We start from the raw sequence: 16,923 nt of genomic DNA, 5'->3' as shown, positions 1-16,923 counted from the left end.
TCTGGTGATTGAGGGGTAATGTCAGTTCCTGAACCTGGCGGTGTGAGTCCTGAGGCTCCTGTATCCCCTTCCTGATGGCATCCGTCACCCACGGTGGACCAGTCCGCGTCCGTCACTCGCGATGACCGGTCTGTACTGTATCCATTACTTTTTGCAACTCTTTCAGTTCAAAGACTTTGGTATTTCCATACCATGGTGTAATGCTACCAGTCAATACGTTCTCCACTGCATCTGTAGAAGTTTGTCAAAGTTTTAGATGTCATGCCGAATCTTAGCAAACTCCTAAGATAATAGAGGCGCTGCCTGCCATGGTGGAATGGCGGAGCAGTCTCGACGGGCCGAATGACATAATTCCGCTCCTGTGCCCGAGTGTTATAACTGAGGCCCAGAGGCGAATGGAGAACCATGCCACCTTTCTGAATGGGGATGGCACGTTTTGCAGTTGGAGACACTGTGCTCTGCTGAGGGAAGAACCGTGGCTTGGTTGGTGACCAATTCCTTGAAGGTTATTGGATCCACACTCGGCCGATATAATCAGAGTGTTCTGTCACAGTCCTGACCTATGGCTTGTAGATGGAAAGGCTTCAGGGTGTGAGGAGGCAAGCCATTGGGGACACCCTGTTTCTGTGACTGGTCAAATCCAACTTCTGGTTACTGATGGCCCCAGGATGTTGATGGTGGAGGGGCTGGCTGAAGAAAATGCCATTGAATGTCGAGGGTAGGTGGTCAGACTCAACTCTTGACCTGCATTGACTACCCAGTACTTGAATATTTCTTGGTCCTGCCCCACATAGGCACGGACTATTTCATTGGCTGAGATGTTTAGATCAAAATAAACTTATTATTAAAGTACATATACAGTGCTGAGAGAAGCATTCACTCCCTTGGAATTTTCACCTTTTATTGTTTTACAACATTGAATCACACTGGAACTAATTTAGCTTTTTTTCCACACTGATCAACAGAAAAATACTCTTTCGTGTCAAAGTGAAAGAGGTTATAAAAATACCCAAGATGGAAAAATACTGGCAGTGGTAATATTCATAATTATTGGTAGAAAAAAATTCCTTGCCTCATCTGTACTTATCAATGCATAGCAACAACTTCCTTAAAAATCCTGAAAAGTGCCTGAATTTTTGACTGAGGGTAAAATATATCTTTTGCCTCAAGGGGAAATCATAAGAAATCAATGTACTATCCTGTTATCTGTCTACAAACTATATTTAAAATTGTAACATTGTTTACTTCACAACTGATCACCACTCACAGATATAATATCACAGAAGGGCAGAAAGGATGCTGTAAGGGTGTGAAAGGATGGAAAGAACAACTGATAACAGATTCTGTAATTCTAAACAAACAGAAATCTTTCATGTAGTTACGTTTGACTGTCTCATGCTCATGATTAATAGAAGCTCTTAATAAGTATAAACTGCACCCAATATTTGTAAATTCCTGCAACATTTAATGAAACACTGGCATTCTAGAAACATAGAAAACCTCCAGCACAATGCAGGCCCTTTGGCCCACAATTCTGTGCTGAACGTGTACTTACTTTAGAAATTACCTAGGATTACCCATGGCCCCCTACTTTTCTGAGCTCCAGGTACCTATCCAGGAGTCTCTTAAAAGACCTTATCGTATCCACCTCCACCACCGTTGCGGGCAGCCCATTCCATGCACTCACCACTCTCTGCATTAAAAACTTACCCCTGACATCTACTCTGTACCTACGCCCCAGCACCTTAAAACGGTGCCCTCTCGTGACAGCCATTTCAGCTCTGGGTTAAAGTCTTTGGCTATCCACACAATCAATGCCTCTCATCATCTTATACACATCTGTAATAACCCTATCTATTAATGACCATGCAACAGTGAAGATTGGAATAGAATAAGGTGATAGATAAATGTGTGGCTGAAGAATTGGAGCAGGGAGCAGGGATTCAGATTCCTGGATCATTGGGACCTCTTCTGGGGCAGGTGGGACCTGTACAAAAGAGACGGGTTGCACTTGAATCAGAGGAGGACCAATAATCTTGCAGGCAGGTTTACTAGAGCTATTTGGAGTGGTTTAAACTAATATGACAGGGGGATGGGAACCAGGATTATCAGCTAAGGATGAGCAATTAGGTTTACAAGTTGATAATGGGTGTATCATGAATGTAAGGAAGGACAAGCCAATGACTGGGTACAAATGCAGACAAAGTAAAGAGTTAAATTGTACTACAGAGGCAAAATTCAAAAGGAGGATAAATGAAGGACTGAAGCTGCTGTATTTAAATGTGCGTAGCATTCAGAATAAAGTGGACGAACACGTGGCACAGTTAGAGATTGTTATGATTGTTATGATGTTGTGGGTATCACTGAGTATCACTGAGTCGTAGTTGGGAGCTTAACATCAAAGGATATACTTTGTATTGAAAGGACAGGCAGGAAGGCATAGGTGGTGGTGTGGCTGCATTGATAACAGATGGAATTACATCTTTAGAAAGCTGTGACGTAAGGTCAGAGAAAGTTGAATCTCTGTGGGTGGAGTTAAGAAACTACAAGGGTAAAGAAATATCATGGCCTCCAAATAGTATCCAGGATGTGGGGTTGAGATTGCAGAGGGAGCCGGAAAAGGAATGTACTAAGGGTAATGTCGCAATTGAAATGGGGGACTTCAATATGCAAGGGGATTGGGAAAATCCAGTTGGTGTTGGATCGCAAGAGAGGGAATTTGTTGAATGCCTATGAGATGGCTTTTTAGAGCAGCTTGTGCTTGAGCCTACTCGAGGAAAGGCCATCTTAGTCTGGGTGTTGTGTGATAACCCAGATCTTATTAGGGAGCGTAATGTAAAGGAACCCCGAGAAGGCATTGATCATAATATACTTGAATTCATACTGCAATTTGAGAGAGAGAAGCATGTCACTCGTATCAGTATCGCAATGGAATAAAGAGATTTACAGAGGCTCGAGAGAGGAGCTTGCCCAAGTGGATTGGAGGGAGATTCTGGTGGGGATGACGGCAGAGCAGAGATGGCTGAAGTTTCTGGGAATAGTTCACAGGCGCAGGATAGATATGTCCCATAGAAGATACTGTTCTCAAATGGCAGGGGTAGGTAACTGTGGCTGACAAGGGAAGTTAAGGACTGCATAAAAGCCAAGGAAAGGGCATATAAGGTAGCAAAAGTGAGTGGGAAGTTGGGTGATTGGAAAGCTTTTAAAAAAAACCTACTAGGCAAACTGAGAGGTCTCAAGGTGGCTAAGTCACCCAGACCAGATGGGCTACATCCCAGAGTCCTGAGAGAGGTTGCTGAAGGGATAGTGGATGCATTGGTCATGATCTTTCAAGAATCACTTGACTCTGGCATGGTCCCAGAGGACTGGAAGATTGCAAATGTCACTCCACTCTTTAAGAAGGGAGGAAGGCAAAAGGAAGGGAATTCTAGGCCAGTTAGTCTAATCTCAGTGGTTGGGAATGTGTTGGAGTCCATTATTAAGAATGACATTTCAGGGTACTTGGTGACAAATGATAAAATAAGTCAAAGTCAGCACGGTGTCTGTAAAGGGAGATCTTGCCTGACAAATCTGTTAGAGTTCTGCGAGGAAGTAACAAGCAGGGTGGACAAAGGAGAGGCAGTGGATGTCATTTACTTGGATTTTCAGAAGGTATTTGATAACGTGCCACACACGAGGCTGCTTAACAAGGCACAATCTGATGCACCATCAATAACTCTTGGAGAAGGGAGGTGAACGATAGGCTTTTATTAGCAGCAAAAGGGAGCACGACATCTTGGAGACTGAGAGAGGAGCAGTGCCCCAATCGCCTTTATACAGGGGTCTGTGGGAGGAGCCACAGGAGCAGTCAGCAGAGGGGCGTGTCCAGACAGGTGTACATAGTTCACCACACAATCCTATGGCATTACAGGAAAGATACTGGCATGGATAGGGAAATGGCTGACAGGCAGGAGACAAAGAGTGGGAATAAAGGGGCCTTTTCTGGTTGGCTGCCGGTGACTAGTGTTCCGCAGGGATCGGTATTGGGACCCCTGCTTTTCGTACTGTTTGTCAATGACTTAGATAATGGATTGGTGGCTTTGTGACAAAGTTTGCAGATGATATGAAGATAGGTGGAGGGGTAGGTAGTGCTGAGGAGCAATGTGATTGCAGAAGGACAGACAAATTGGAAGAATGGGCAAAAAATTGGCAGATGGAATACAGTGTCGAGAACTATATGATAATGAATTTTGGGAAAAGGAACAATGGTGTGGAGGTGCAGAGGGACTTGGGAGGCAATCCCAGAAGTTAAATTACAGGTTGAGTCTGTGGTAAAGAAGGCAAATGCAATGTTGGCATTTATTTCAAGGGGAATAGGATATAAAAACAAGGACATAATGCTGAGCCTTTATAAAACATTAGTCAGGCCACACTTGGAGTATTGTCAACTGTTTTGGGCCCATATCTCAGAAAGGATGTGTTGTCATTGAAGAGAGTCCAGAGGAGGTTCACGAGGATGATTCTGGGAATGAAGGGGTTGACATATAAGGAGAATTGGGCATCTTTGGGCCTGTACTCACTGGAATTTAGAAGAATGTGGGGGGATATCATTGAAACCTACTGAATGTTGAAAGGACGAGATAGGGTGGATGTGGAGAGGATGTTTCCTGTGGTGGGGGTATCCAGAACTAGAGGGCAGAGCCTCAAAATTGAGGGGCGACCCTTTAGAATAGAGGTAAGGAGGAATTTTTTTGAGCCAGAGAGGAGTAAATCTGTGGAAGGTTCTGTCACAGACTCTGGTGGAGGCCAAGTCCATGAGGATATTGAAAGCGGAAACTGTTTTCTGATGGGTCAGGACATCAAGAGAAGGCAAGTGTATGAGGCTGATTGGGATCCAGGATCAGCCATGATGGGATGGTGAAGCAGACTCGATGGGCTGAATGGCCTAACTCTGCTCCTGGGTCTTATGGTCTTAACCCAAAGAGAACAACTAGCATTATCAAAACAAGCCAGTGCATTTTTCCCACTATGGTTTGCCTCGCTTTAAAGCCACTCTCTATTTTACTGAATCTGTACAAAAGTAGGGTATCAAGTCAGAGACAACCAAATGAATTATAGCTTGACACATTCTTCTATACTCAGATGATTTGAAATTATATGTTCCTTCAGTAGTAAAGCTAAAGCAATTAATTCAAATAGTAGAACTATCTTTGAAAGATAAAAGCGTGAACTTTGGACTAGATAAGTGCAGAACTTTAAACATAAAGAACGGTGCAATAGAGCTAGTAGAATATAAAACAGAGCAGCAGGATACAGTGCAACCGGTGGATGAATATGACACATATCCACAATCAAAACCCCTATAGATGTACTGTGGAAAGCATCCTGACAGGCTGCATCACTCTCCGGTTTGGAGGGGCTATTGCACAGGACCGAAAGAAGCTGCAGAAGGTTGTAAATCTAGTCAGCTCCATCTTGGGTACTAGCCTACAAAGTACCCGGGACATCTTCAAGGAGCAGTGTCTCAGAAAGGAAGTGTCCATTATTAAGGACCTCCAGCACCCAGGGCATGCCCTTTTCTCACTGTTACCATCAGGTAGGAGATACAGAAACCTGAAGGCACACACTCAGCGATTCAGGAACAGATTCTTGATCTCTGCCATCTGATTCCTAAAAAGACACTGAACCCTTGAGCAATACCTCACTCTTTTTAATATACAGAATTTCTGTTTTTGCATGTTTTTAAAATCTATTCACTATACGTATAATGTAATTGATTTACTTATTTATTATTATTTTTATCCCTCTGCTAGATTATGTATTGCATTGAACTGCTGCTGCTAAGTTAACAAATTTCATGTCACATGCTGGTGATAATAAACCTGATTCTGATTCTGATATCAGTATCTGGAATATCAACGAGCAAAGAAAATAGATCACAGCATGATAAAAGAAAAACTTTTAACAGAATTTACTTCAGTGCTTCAGAAAATCAGCCAAAGCAAGCTCAACAGTAAAAACATAAGAAAAGCAATAAATCCTTTTGCTACACCTATAATAATCCATCCTTTTGGCATAATATCTCAGTCCAAGACTGATCCGGAAAGTTTACAAAGGAAAGTAAGAAGTGAAGAGACAAATTTCAGAAAACATCATGGACTGTATGTGCTTAGATTAACATTACCTAGGACAGAAGGGGAAGAGGAATAACAGACATTGAAAATCTACACAACAGTCAGATAAAACTTTCATCAACGAAAACGGGAATCAGCACTCCACGCAAGCAAGAGCAATTCCGCTAATACACAACTAAACTTAGGTGAGAACACCACCCAGAACAATGATGTCATTATCACTGTTGACAAAAAAGTTAACCAATGGTTGTATGACCCTCCATGGAAGACAACCCCATGATCTGAAGTCAACAAGGAAGTGTTGGAGACTCTTCCCAGCAACAGAGGGGCTCCTTGTGGCAATACAGGACCAGGTGATTGACAAAAACGATTAAAAATACACACCAAAAGACCAACAAATTCAAGACAATAAATGTAGAAAATGCCAGAAAAACCCAGAAACAATGCATTCCAGGATCCTGTAGCAGTTTAACTCAATCTGATTACGTGCACAGGCACAATCAAGGGGCAAACACCATTCACCAAAATCTTGCTTTAAAATACAAACTCATAAATGAAATCACACCTTACTTTGAATACAAGCCTGATCCAGTTTTAGAATCAGAATACCACAAATTATATTATGATCGATCAGTTCTTACAGTTAGGACAATCCATAATAACAGTCCAGATGTAATAGCCGCAGATGAACAAGGAAGAACAACTTAGTTAATAGCCATTCCAAGCACATGTAATGTACAGAAATCAAAAGTAAGAAACACTTTTGAATATTGAATTACAAGGTGAAATTTAACGACTTTGGAACATGAACAGGGTTTCCATTGTCCTAAAGTAATAGCTACAGCTGGTGTTATCCCAAAGGCTCTAACAATAGCATTAAACAATTAGGCCTACAGCAATAGTTATGTAAATATCCAGAAAGCCACAATGCTAAACAGCATTAGAATAGTACAAAAGTAACTAGTGTTACGTATCCTGTAACTGGGTGTCAGACCAGCAAAGATAGAAGAATCCGTTGGAGTCTGGTGATACTATTTTCAAACAGTGTTTATTAGTAAAATATACAAATCAATATCAACAATGCAAATATATAGATAATACACGTTAGCAATACTAAACCTAAAAGTGTGGGTATAACAATAATCAATAATAAACAAGCTGTATCATTGTCTAGGGGATAATGAATTGTCATATGTGAGTAGTTCAGTTCATACGTGTTGAGGTAGTTGTTGGTTCTTGTGTTTTAATCATTGGGGGGGAGAGGGAGAGGGGGAGGGGGAGGGGGAGGGGGAGGGGGAGAGGGAGGGGGAGAGGGAGGGGGAGAGGGAGGGGGAGAGGGAGGGGGAGAGGGAGGGGGAGAGGGAGGGGGAGAGGGAGGGGGAGAGGGAGAGGGAGAGGGAGAGAGAGAGAGAGAGAGAGAGAAAACAGTGACAGCCAGTCAAACCTTCCTTTACGATCTTGATCCGTCGCTGTGTTGTGTGGCCATTCAGGTAATGACCCCTCTGTCCTTTAGCTAGACCTTTCTTCCGTGGTGGACTCGTCACCCAGGCAAGGGTGGACACACACACACAAGCCCCCACCTGCCCTTCTATAACACTATGAGTTAAACTGACCGATCCTTCGTTCGGTCTCCAATGCCCCACACCTCCTCAGTGCTCACTAGTGTGTCCCCTGGTGTGTCTGAGGGGTGTCTCCCCAGACCTCACTTTTATCCCCACTCACGGGGTCTCAGGTGTCAATCAGTCTTGAATGGCTTAGTCCATCAAACCAGCCCACTCCGGCTGTCCACTGAGGAATTTTAATGAACAGAATGGTACCAAGTAAACAGCCCTCTCCAGAGCCGTGAGTCTTTCAGGAGTCATAATATGGTGGGTCAACAAGTCTTTCTCTCCCGGTGTTATCTCTCCCTTATCTGAAGCAAACGTTCCAGTCCCAGTATGTTTTCCCTTTGTCTCTCTTTCTCTCTCATTAGCAGCGTGGTAACAGTAACAGTTTGTGATTCTCCCGGGGGGGGGGGGGAGAACATGGGCAACTCTGCACCCTTCTGCCCATCAGAGCTGTTCATCCCTCATAACACTAGCAATTGAGCAATGAGTGTGTACCATGCATCAGATTTTACCAGCTTCTGCTGAGAAAAAAAAACACAGCAATAATAAACATTGAAACTAAATTTGACACATCAAAAATGTCACCAAGCCCTGCACAGAATTACCAAGAGAGACAGAGATAATGAATTTTTGTTCTGATATCTGGTCAAGCAGGGCGATGCATAATCAAGCAGGATTTTGGAGGAAAAAGAACAATTGAAGACATTCAAAATCTGAAGTTACATTGGATATGCTAAAAGTGAAATAAAAAAATACCCACAACTGGAAAAGTACTGGCACTGATAATATTCATAATTGTCGGTATAAAATTTCACTTGCCTTCGTCTCTACCTGTTATCACATATCAACAATTTTCTTACAAGCTCTGAAAAAGTGCCTGAAGATTTGGCAGAAGGTAACAAGTTTCTCTTACCTAAAGGAAAAATCACAAAAGATCCATCAAAATGCCATCCTATTACTTGTTTACAAACTATATATAAAATTGTAACATCGTGTATCTCACAACTGATCACCACTTACACAATATACTCACAGAAGAGCAGAAAGGATGCCCTGAGGGTGTGAAAGGATGTAAAGAACAACTGATAATAGATTCTGTAATTCTAAATCAAGCCCGGCGGGAAAACAGAAATCTTTCATGTTGCTACATTGGCTACCAAAATGCATTTGGCTCTGTCCCACTCTCATGATTAATAGAAGCTCTTAATATATATAAAGCACACCCAGTATAGTGAAATTCTGATGATGCTTTGGCGTACTATAATTATCCTATCTACTAACAACCTCTTATCAAAAAAAAACTGAGGCATTTTCCAGGGCAACTCTCTAAGCCCACTGTGGTTTTGTCTAGCTTCCTAATTTATTGGATCAGATAAAAATAGGATATCAAATCAGAGGCAACCAAACAGATTATACCTTGACAAACCTTCCATCCATGGACAACTTGAAATTATACATTCCTTTTTCTAAGGATATAATCGTGAACTCTGGGACTAGGTAAGAGCGTAGGTTGCCAAGAGCTAGTGGAATATCAGATAGAGCGGCAGGACACAATACAACCGATGGATGAATATGACACATAAGTATCGGGGATATCAATAAGCAAAGATAATAGATCAGAGTGTGATAAAGGGAAAACTTTTGACAGAATTTACTTCAAGGCTTAAGAAAATTTGCCAAACAGAGCTCAACAGTAAAAAAAAAACAAAGACAATAAAGACTTTCACTATACCCATGTTAACGTATCCTTTTGGCGTAGTATCTTGAAACCGATCTGGAAAATCCACAAAGAAAAATAAGAAATGAAGTGACAAGTTTCAGAAAACACTGTACATTCAAATGCTTTTAAAATAACACTACCTAGGACAGAAGGGGTAAGAGGAATAACAGACATAAACAATTTTCACAGCAGTCAGATAGAACTTTCAAGGATATATTTTCATGAACAAAAACAGGATTCAGCACTCCACACAAGCATAAGCAATTCTGATAAAATGTACACACCACTAAACTTAAATGAAAGCACACCTCAGAAAAATGAAGACATTATCACTATTGAAGAAAACATTGAGCAGTGGAGGAGCACTCTCTGTGGAAGACACCCCCATGATCTGAGCAGACTCGATGTTGACAAGGAAGTGGTGAATGCCTGTCACAGAATTGGAGAACCTCTTCCCAGAAATTCCTTGTGGCAATACAGGACCAGGTGGTTAACACGCAAAAAGGTTATCAAAAATACGTAATAACACATTACTCAATTGCTAGGAATTTTCAGACTAATCTAGTAATGTTTAGTATTGTGGCTTTCTGGAGATTTACATATCTTGCTGTGTAGCCCTAATTGTTTAATGCTATTGTGTCGTGCCGTTGGGATGATACCAGTATCACTACTGGGATATTGTATACCCTGTACATGTTCCGTAGTCTGTTTTTATTGATTTTTTTATACATTTCTACAACACTACAACAAAAAAAGACCAAAATAAGAGATTAATACAGTGCAAGATAACCACACAATAATATGATTCAAAATAATGATAAAAAAGCACCCAAACTAAAGTCGTGTAAAGTTAGTACCCACCCCCCCGCAAGAAAAAAAACTCCAGACCAACCACAGCAAAATGTAGGAAATATAAATCAGAACATTCAAACCCCCAAACTTGTACATGAGAATAAGAACAAAAGATAATGATGCCTACTACCAAGAAAAAAAAGCTGAAAGTAAGGGACTGAAAAAAAAACTTAGTCTAAGGAAAAGTTATGAAATTATTCAAGAGAAGGTCCCCACGCCTTATGAAACTTTATATCCGAATTAAGAAGCGAGTAGTGAATTTTTTCAAGGTCTAAACAGGACATAATATCGTTAAGCCATTGAGCGTGCGTGGGTGGGGCAACATCTCTCCACCTAAGAAGAATTAAACGTCTAGCCAGGAGAGAAGCAAAAGATAATGTTTGACGTTTAGTCGGACTCAAATGTATATCTGTCTCAGCCAAGGAACCAGAAAGAGCAATCAGAGGGTCAGGTTCTAAGTGGCAATTCAGAATATGGGATAGGGTTCGGAAAACATCTCTCCAAAATTTCTCTAGACTAGGGCGGGTCCAGGGCAGGTGAATAAGTGAAGCCTCACCACTTTTGCACTTGTCACAAATGGGACTAATGTTAGAGTAAAACCGGGACAATTTAGATTTGGATATGTGTACAATCTTAAACTGTAAAAGGCAGTGGCAAGCTCAAAGAGAAGTTGAGTTAACTGACTTGAGAATTGAGTCCCAGACCACATCAGATAATGAAATATTTAAGTCATGCTCCCAAGCCATTCTAATTTTATCAAAGGGGGCGTGCTGTAAAGGCATTAATTTATCATGAATAAAAGATATTAAGCCCTTACCTAGTGGATTAATAGAAAGAAACAAGGCCACAGCATTTTTCTCGGGCATCTCAGGAAAGTTGGGTAATAAAGGATTAATGAAGTGTCTAATTTGGAGATACCTAAAGAAATGGGCATTAGGTAGATTAAACTTAGCAGAGAGTTGTTGAAAAGATGTGAAACGATTATCAATGAAAAGATCTTCAAAATGTCTAATGTCCTTTCTGTATCAATCATAAAATGTTGAATCGTGCATAGGAGGTAAAAAAGATGATTATGTAAAATGGACTAGAAAGGGAAAAACCATGGAAACCATTAAATTTCCTAAACTGGACCCATATTTGCAGAGTATGTCTGACAAGAGGGTTAACAATTAGCCTAGGGAAACTACAAGGGAGTGCAGATCCAAGAAGTGCAGAAAGAGAGAGATCTTTAATAGAGTTCAGCTCCATTGCCACCCATTTAGGGCAGCCAGACTGGCTATGAAAAAAGGACCAGAAGATAAGACATTGGACATTAGCTGCCCAATAGTATAGATGAAAATTAGGTAAAGCCGTGCCACCTTCTTTTTTAGATTTTTGAAGATAAGCTTTATTAAGTCCAGAATGCTTATCCTTCCATAGATAGGATAAACTAATAGAGTCTAAGGAATCAAAGAAGGTTTTAGGAATAAAAATTGGAATAGATTGAAATAAATATAAAAATTTAGGGAGAATATTCATTTTAATAACATTAACACGACCTACATAGACATAGATAAAGGTGACCATTGTGCCAAACTCTGTTTTGTAGAGTTCAAAAGATTGGCAAAATTTTCATGAAAAAGATCCTTAAAATTCCTTGTAACTGTAATACCAAGATAAATAAATTGCTTATCGATTACTTTAAAGGGGAGGTCGCGAAATGCTAATGCTTGTGCTTCTTTATTAATTGGAAACAGTTTACTCTTATGTAGGTTAAGTTCATAGCTAGAAACCTGTCTAAATTGATCAAAAAGTGAAAACATTGGGGGTAAGGATGTGGATGGATTTGAAAGAAAAAGTAATAACTCGTCAGCGTAAAGAGCAACTTTATGCTCAACACATCCTCCCCCTCCAGATCCCCGTCAGTTCAGGACAGCTTCGGAATGCAACCGCCAGTGGCTCTACAGCCAAATTGAAAAGGAAGGGGCTTAAGGGGCATCCTTGACGGGTGCCATGTTTAAGGCTAAACGACTGGGATTGCTGAGAGTTAGTCAGAACAGAGGCGGTAGGACAAAAATATAACAATTTAATCCAAGACATAAAATATTGACCGAGGTTAAATTTTTCTAAAACCGCAAAAAGGTAATTCCACTCTATACAATCGAACGCTTTCTCTGCATCGAAATAACGCATTCAGAAGTCCCAATTGAAGGTGAGTAAAAGATATTGAATAAACACTGTATATTAAAAAAGGGAAGACGATTTTTAATAAAACTGGTTTGACCATCAGAAATAATAGAGGATATAACATTTTCCAATCTATGGGCCAGGACTTTGGCCAAAATTTTGACATCAACGTTTAGCAAAGAAATCGGCCTGTAAGAGGAGCACTCTGTTGGGTCTTTGGCTTTTTTGGGTAGAAGAATAATACATGCCTCATTAAATGAAGGTGATTAAATGAATCAGATAATACTGAGAGTAACTGAGATGAAAGAAGTGAGGAGAATGATTTATAAAATTCTATGGGAAACCCATCAGGTCTGGGAGATTTACCCAACAACAATGCAGAAATAGCAAAAGATACTTTTTCTAGTGATATAGGCTCATTAAGTTTTGCTTTAAAATCAGATGAAAGCAAAGGGATATTCAAGCTATTTGAAAAAGGGTCAACAGAAATATTATCGTTTAGGGATTCAGAGGAATAAAGCCGAGTATAAAAATGCTTAAATAGGTCATTAATTTCAGAATGATTCGATGTAATATCCCCATTCTCCTTCCGAATCTTTGTGATATGTTGCTTGACTTTAGAACGTCTCAACTGATTAACTAGAAACTTGCCAGTTTGTCACCATGAATATAAAAGTGGCTCTTACTTTCAAGAAGTTGACGTTCGACTGGTTGAGTAGAGAGAAGGTCAAATTTAGTTTGGAGTTCTACATGCTTCCTGTACAATTCCGGGTTTTTAGTCTGGGCGTATAATTGATCTAATACTTTAATCTGATTAATCAAATCTAATCGCTCTAAACGGGACTTTCTATTAAGATTCGTTGTATATGAAATTATTTGACCCCTCAAATATGCTTTCATAGCATCCCAGACAATCTGGGATGAAATTTCAGATGATATATTGGTGTTTAGAAAAAAAGTTATCTGATCCTTAATAAATTTTACAAAATCATCATCCAATAACAAAGTCAGGTTAAAACGCCAATGTTTATTCCTTTGAGGGAGACCAGGAAGGTTTAGAGACAAGGTGACTGGAGCATGTTCAGAAGTCAATATACTCTGATAATCACAAGAGTGAACAAATGAACAAATTTGCCAGAAAGAATAATAAAGCGGCCATTTGTATCAGATATCTTACTATGGAGTTCAAAAGGAACATTTGAATTAATAAGAATAGAACCCCCCCCCCCCCCACCAAGCTTTGACCGGGAAGGATGAATGAAATTGCTGACCCACCCACCTTGACATAAGACGGGAATTGTCGAAACTACGAACATGAGTTTCTTGGAGGGAGGCAATGTCAGCCTTAAGTTGCTTAATATGGGAGAAGACCTTCCTTCTTTTAACAGGATGATTCAATCCCTTTACATTCCAGCTCACAAATTTCAATGAACTAACCACTATCAATTGTTAAAACACAAAAGGTAGTAGGCATATATAAGGTCAGACATTGAAATAACAGTTCGGGAGCAAAAATATAAACATAAATGAGTAAAATCAGGTCACAGACAAGTCCTGAATAACAAGGAAAAGCAATAAAAACATTAGATAGTGTTGGTACTGGAGAACCCACCCCACTCTCGCAACCCAAAACTAGATGGCTACCCAAAAAAGCAACTAGCTCTACAAGAAAAAAAGACACCCCAAAAACCAACTTACAGTTCCGTGCATTGACATAAGCTCTGTTTAAATAATATAACAAAAACTAGCTAACTTATGCACTACAAATCAGAATTACAACCAAAAACAATATCATCGGAGAAGATATTCGACAATATGAAATAATAATCGAAAAATAATCTACCTGCGAGAAACTATGAAAAAGTGTAAAAAGGGGTAAATTTAAGAGAAAAAAAAGAACAAAGGGGAGAAAGGAGAAGGGAAATTTTATATATAAAGAAAGTACATAGCAGCCATTCAGATACAATAAATTGGCAGGGTGAACTCTACCCTCCTGAGTAAACAGAGACCAATTATGGTTCTCAACGTTATTCAAAAGTAAACAAAGTTACGCAGATTAAATCTGAGTCCACAGGAAAACTTTTAAATTGACCAATTATGAAAATCACACCAAGTCTGAAAAGAAACCGACTGAAACCATTTATGGTTCTCAGTAGTTAAAGATATTCAAGAGATATTTAAAGATACTCAAATAAGTTCTGAGTCCGCAAAAAGGCTTTTATTTTAGAAAGTACTTATCGGTCATTTTAGAAAGTCAAACCTGGTCCGGAGAAGTCGAAATGGCTGGGAGACCTTCAATAAGCTTCTCAGCCTCCTTCACTGCCTTAAACCATTTATAGTCCCCAAGTAGTAAGAGTAATTCGAAGATCGGCAGAATTACAGAGGGAAGGTTTGAATCCACAATTAAAGAGCTCTTTCATAACGCCTTTGAACTTGGCACGCATCTTCAAAACCTGGGAGGCAAAGTCTTCAACGATACGAATGGTATTGCCTCGGTAAGTCGAGGTATCTCTCCGGCGTGCCTCCATGATCAGAAGATTTTTCACCTGATATCGATGAAAGCACAGGATAATTGGGTGTGCTCTAGAACCCAAAACAGCTCGAGGAGTAAATATTCTATGGGCTCTTCCTAACTCAGGTGGAGTCGGAAGAATTTCTTTCCCGAAGATCTCACATAGGAAAGAAGAGAAAAATTTAACGGGAGAGCCCGTTTCAGTGGCCTCTGGCAAACCAAGAATTATTACGTCTGCTCCGATTTTCGAGATCCACCATTTTGGAAGTAAGTTTGCTGTTTTTGCTCCGTTAAGTTAGAGCAGAGAGTTTCCAGCTGCTGAACGCGGCGCTTTAAATCATCAGAAGTTAGGTCGATGCAAAATAATTGTTCGGCTTGGTCATCCACTCTGGCGTTAATCTAATCCAACTTTGACTCCAGCTGACTGATAGAAGCCCTAAATTCAGTCTTGATATCAATTAAAATGTCCTGTCGATTCTGTTCCAGAATAGAGGGAATCTCAGCAGACAAAGACGTAGAAGCTTCCTTTTTCCCAAATTTAGGAATCTTTGTAGCCATTGTGAAATAGACGTATCTGCAGGCAGACAAGAAAGACAAATAAATTAACAAACTGGAATAAAAAAAGGGAGGTACATAGTGCGAAGGTAAGAAATGTAACGGAGCAAAAGTTTGAAGCGACTATACAATTGCCATCTTACCGGAAGTCTCATGTTCCATAGTCTTTCAATTTCCTCTTTTAATTCATTATATTTCTGTGTTTCTTGCTCTTTGATTTCTGTACTTTTTGTGTGTTTGGAACAGTGATTGCTTTTAAGTAAATTGTTCTTGCTTGTTTATTATATCTGAATGGCTCTAATGGATCGTCCTATCTGTAATAATGGATTGGTCATAATATAATTTGCAGGACACTGACTGTAAAACTGGATCGGCTTGTATTTATAGTAAGGTATGGTGTCTTTATGAGTTTGTATTTTAAAGCAAGATTTTGGTGAATGAATTGATTGTTCCTGTGTAAGTGATCAGATTGAGTTAAACCGCTACAGGATCCTGCAATGTGTTGGATTATTTCTGGTTTCTCTTGGCATTTTCTGCATTTATCATCTTGAATGTGTTGGTCTTTAATGATGTATTTTTGATATTTTTTGTGTGTTAACCACCTGGTCCTGTTTTGGCAGAAGGTCCTCTGATTTGGGGAGAGGTCTCCAACTCTGAGCCAGGCATTTGACACATCCTTGTCGACATCTAGTCCGATTGGATCATTGGGTTGTCTTCCATGGAAGGTCATGGTCTTCCATTGGTTAGTGTTCTCTTCAAAAGTGATAATTTCTTAATTTACTGCATTGTGCTTTTATCAGTACTGGACTTCAAGACAGATGGTCCTGCGTTTGAATTTGGCCGAGTCCCAACCTGGGCAGCAACAGTATCTATGCAGAAGAAAGGCCTGGCCATCTACTTCCGTATCTTGCCGTGAAAGTTCTGTGGACGACTACAGTAACTGTCAGGTTGCCAAGAGTCAATGACAGCTTGACGGCACTCAACGACATCTCAACTTCTTATCAGAATTGTATATGCTTGCAAGGAGCACTGAACCCTGCTTTCATTGATGAAATTTTATCTGGTTGTTGTGTAAATTTTTAAAATCTCTTTTGTTCCCTTCCTCCTTCTTTCCTGGGCAGTGTTAATCTAAGAGCATTCAAGTGCACGTAGTGTTTTTGAAAATTTGTCATGTCAGTTCTTCCTTTACTTTGTAAAATTTCCAGATCAGTTCCAGATCAAGGTATTATGCCTAAAGGGTGTACTAATAAAGGAATAGTACATGTGTTTATTCCCTGATATATTTTTACTATTATTATTAATATTATTTCTCTTTCATATTTGCAGTTTGGTGCTCTCTGCACATTGGTTGATTTTTGCTCCTTTGGATGCGGTCATTCATTGATTCTCTCGTGTTTC

This window comes from Hypanus sabinus, chromosome 9 (genome assembly GCF_030144855.1).
Source record: "Hypanus sabinus isolate sHypSab1 chromosome 9, sHypSab1.hap1, whole genome shotgun sequence".
NCBI lineage: Eukaryota > Metazoa > Chordata > Chondrichthyes > Myliobatiformes > Dasyatidae > Hypanus > Hypanus sabinus.
This window is presented reverse-complemented; position numbering follows the sequence as displayed.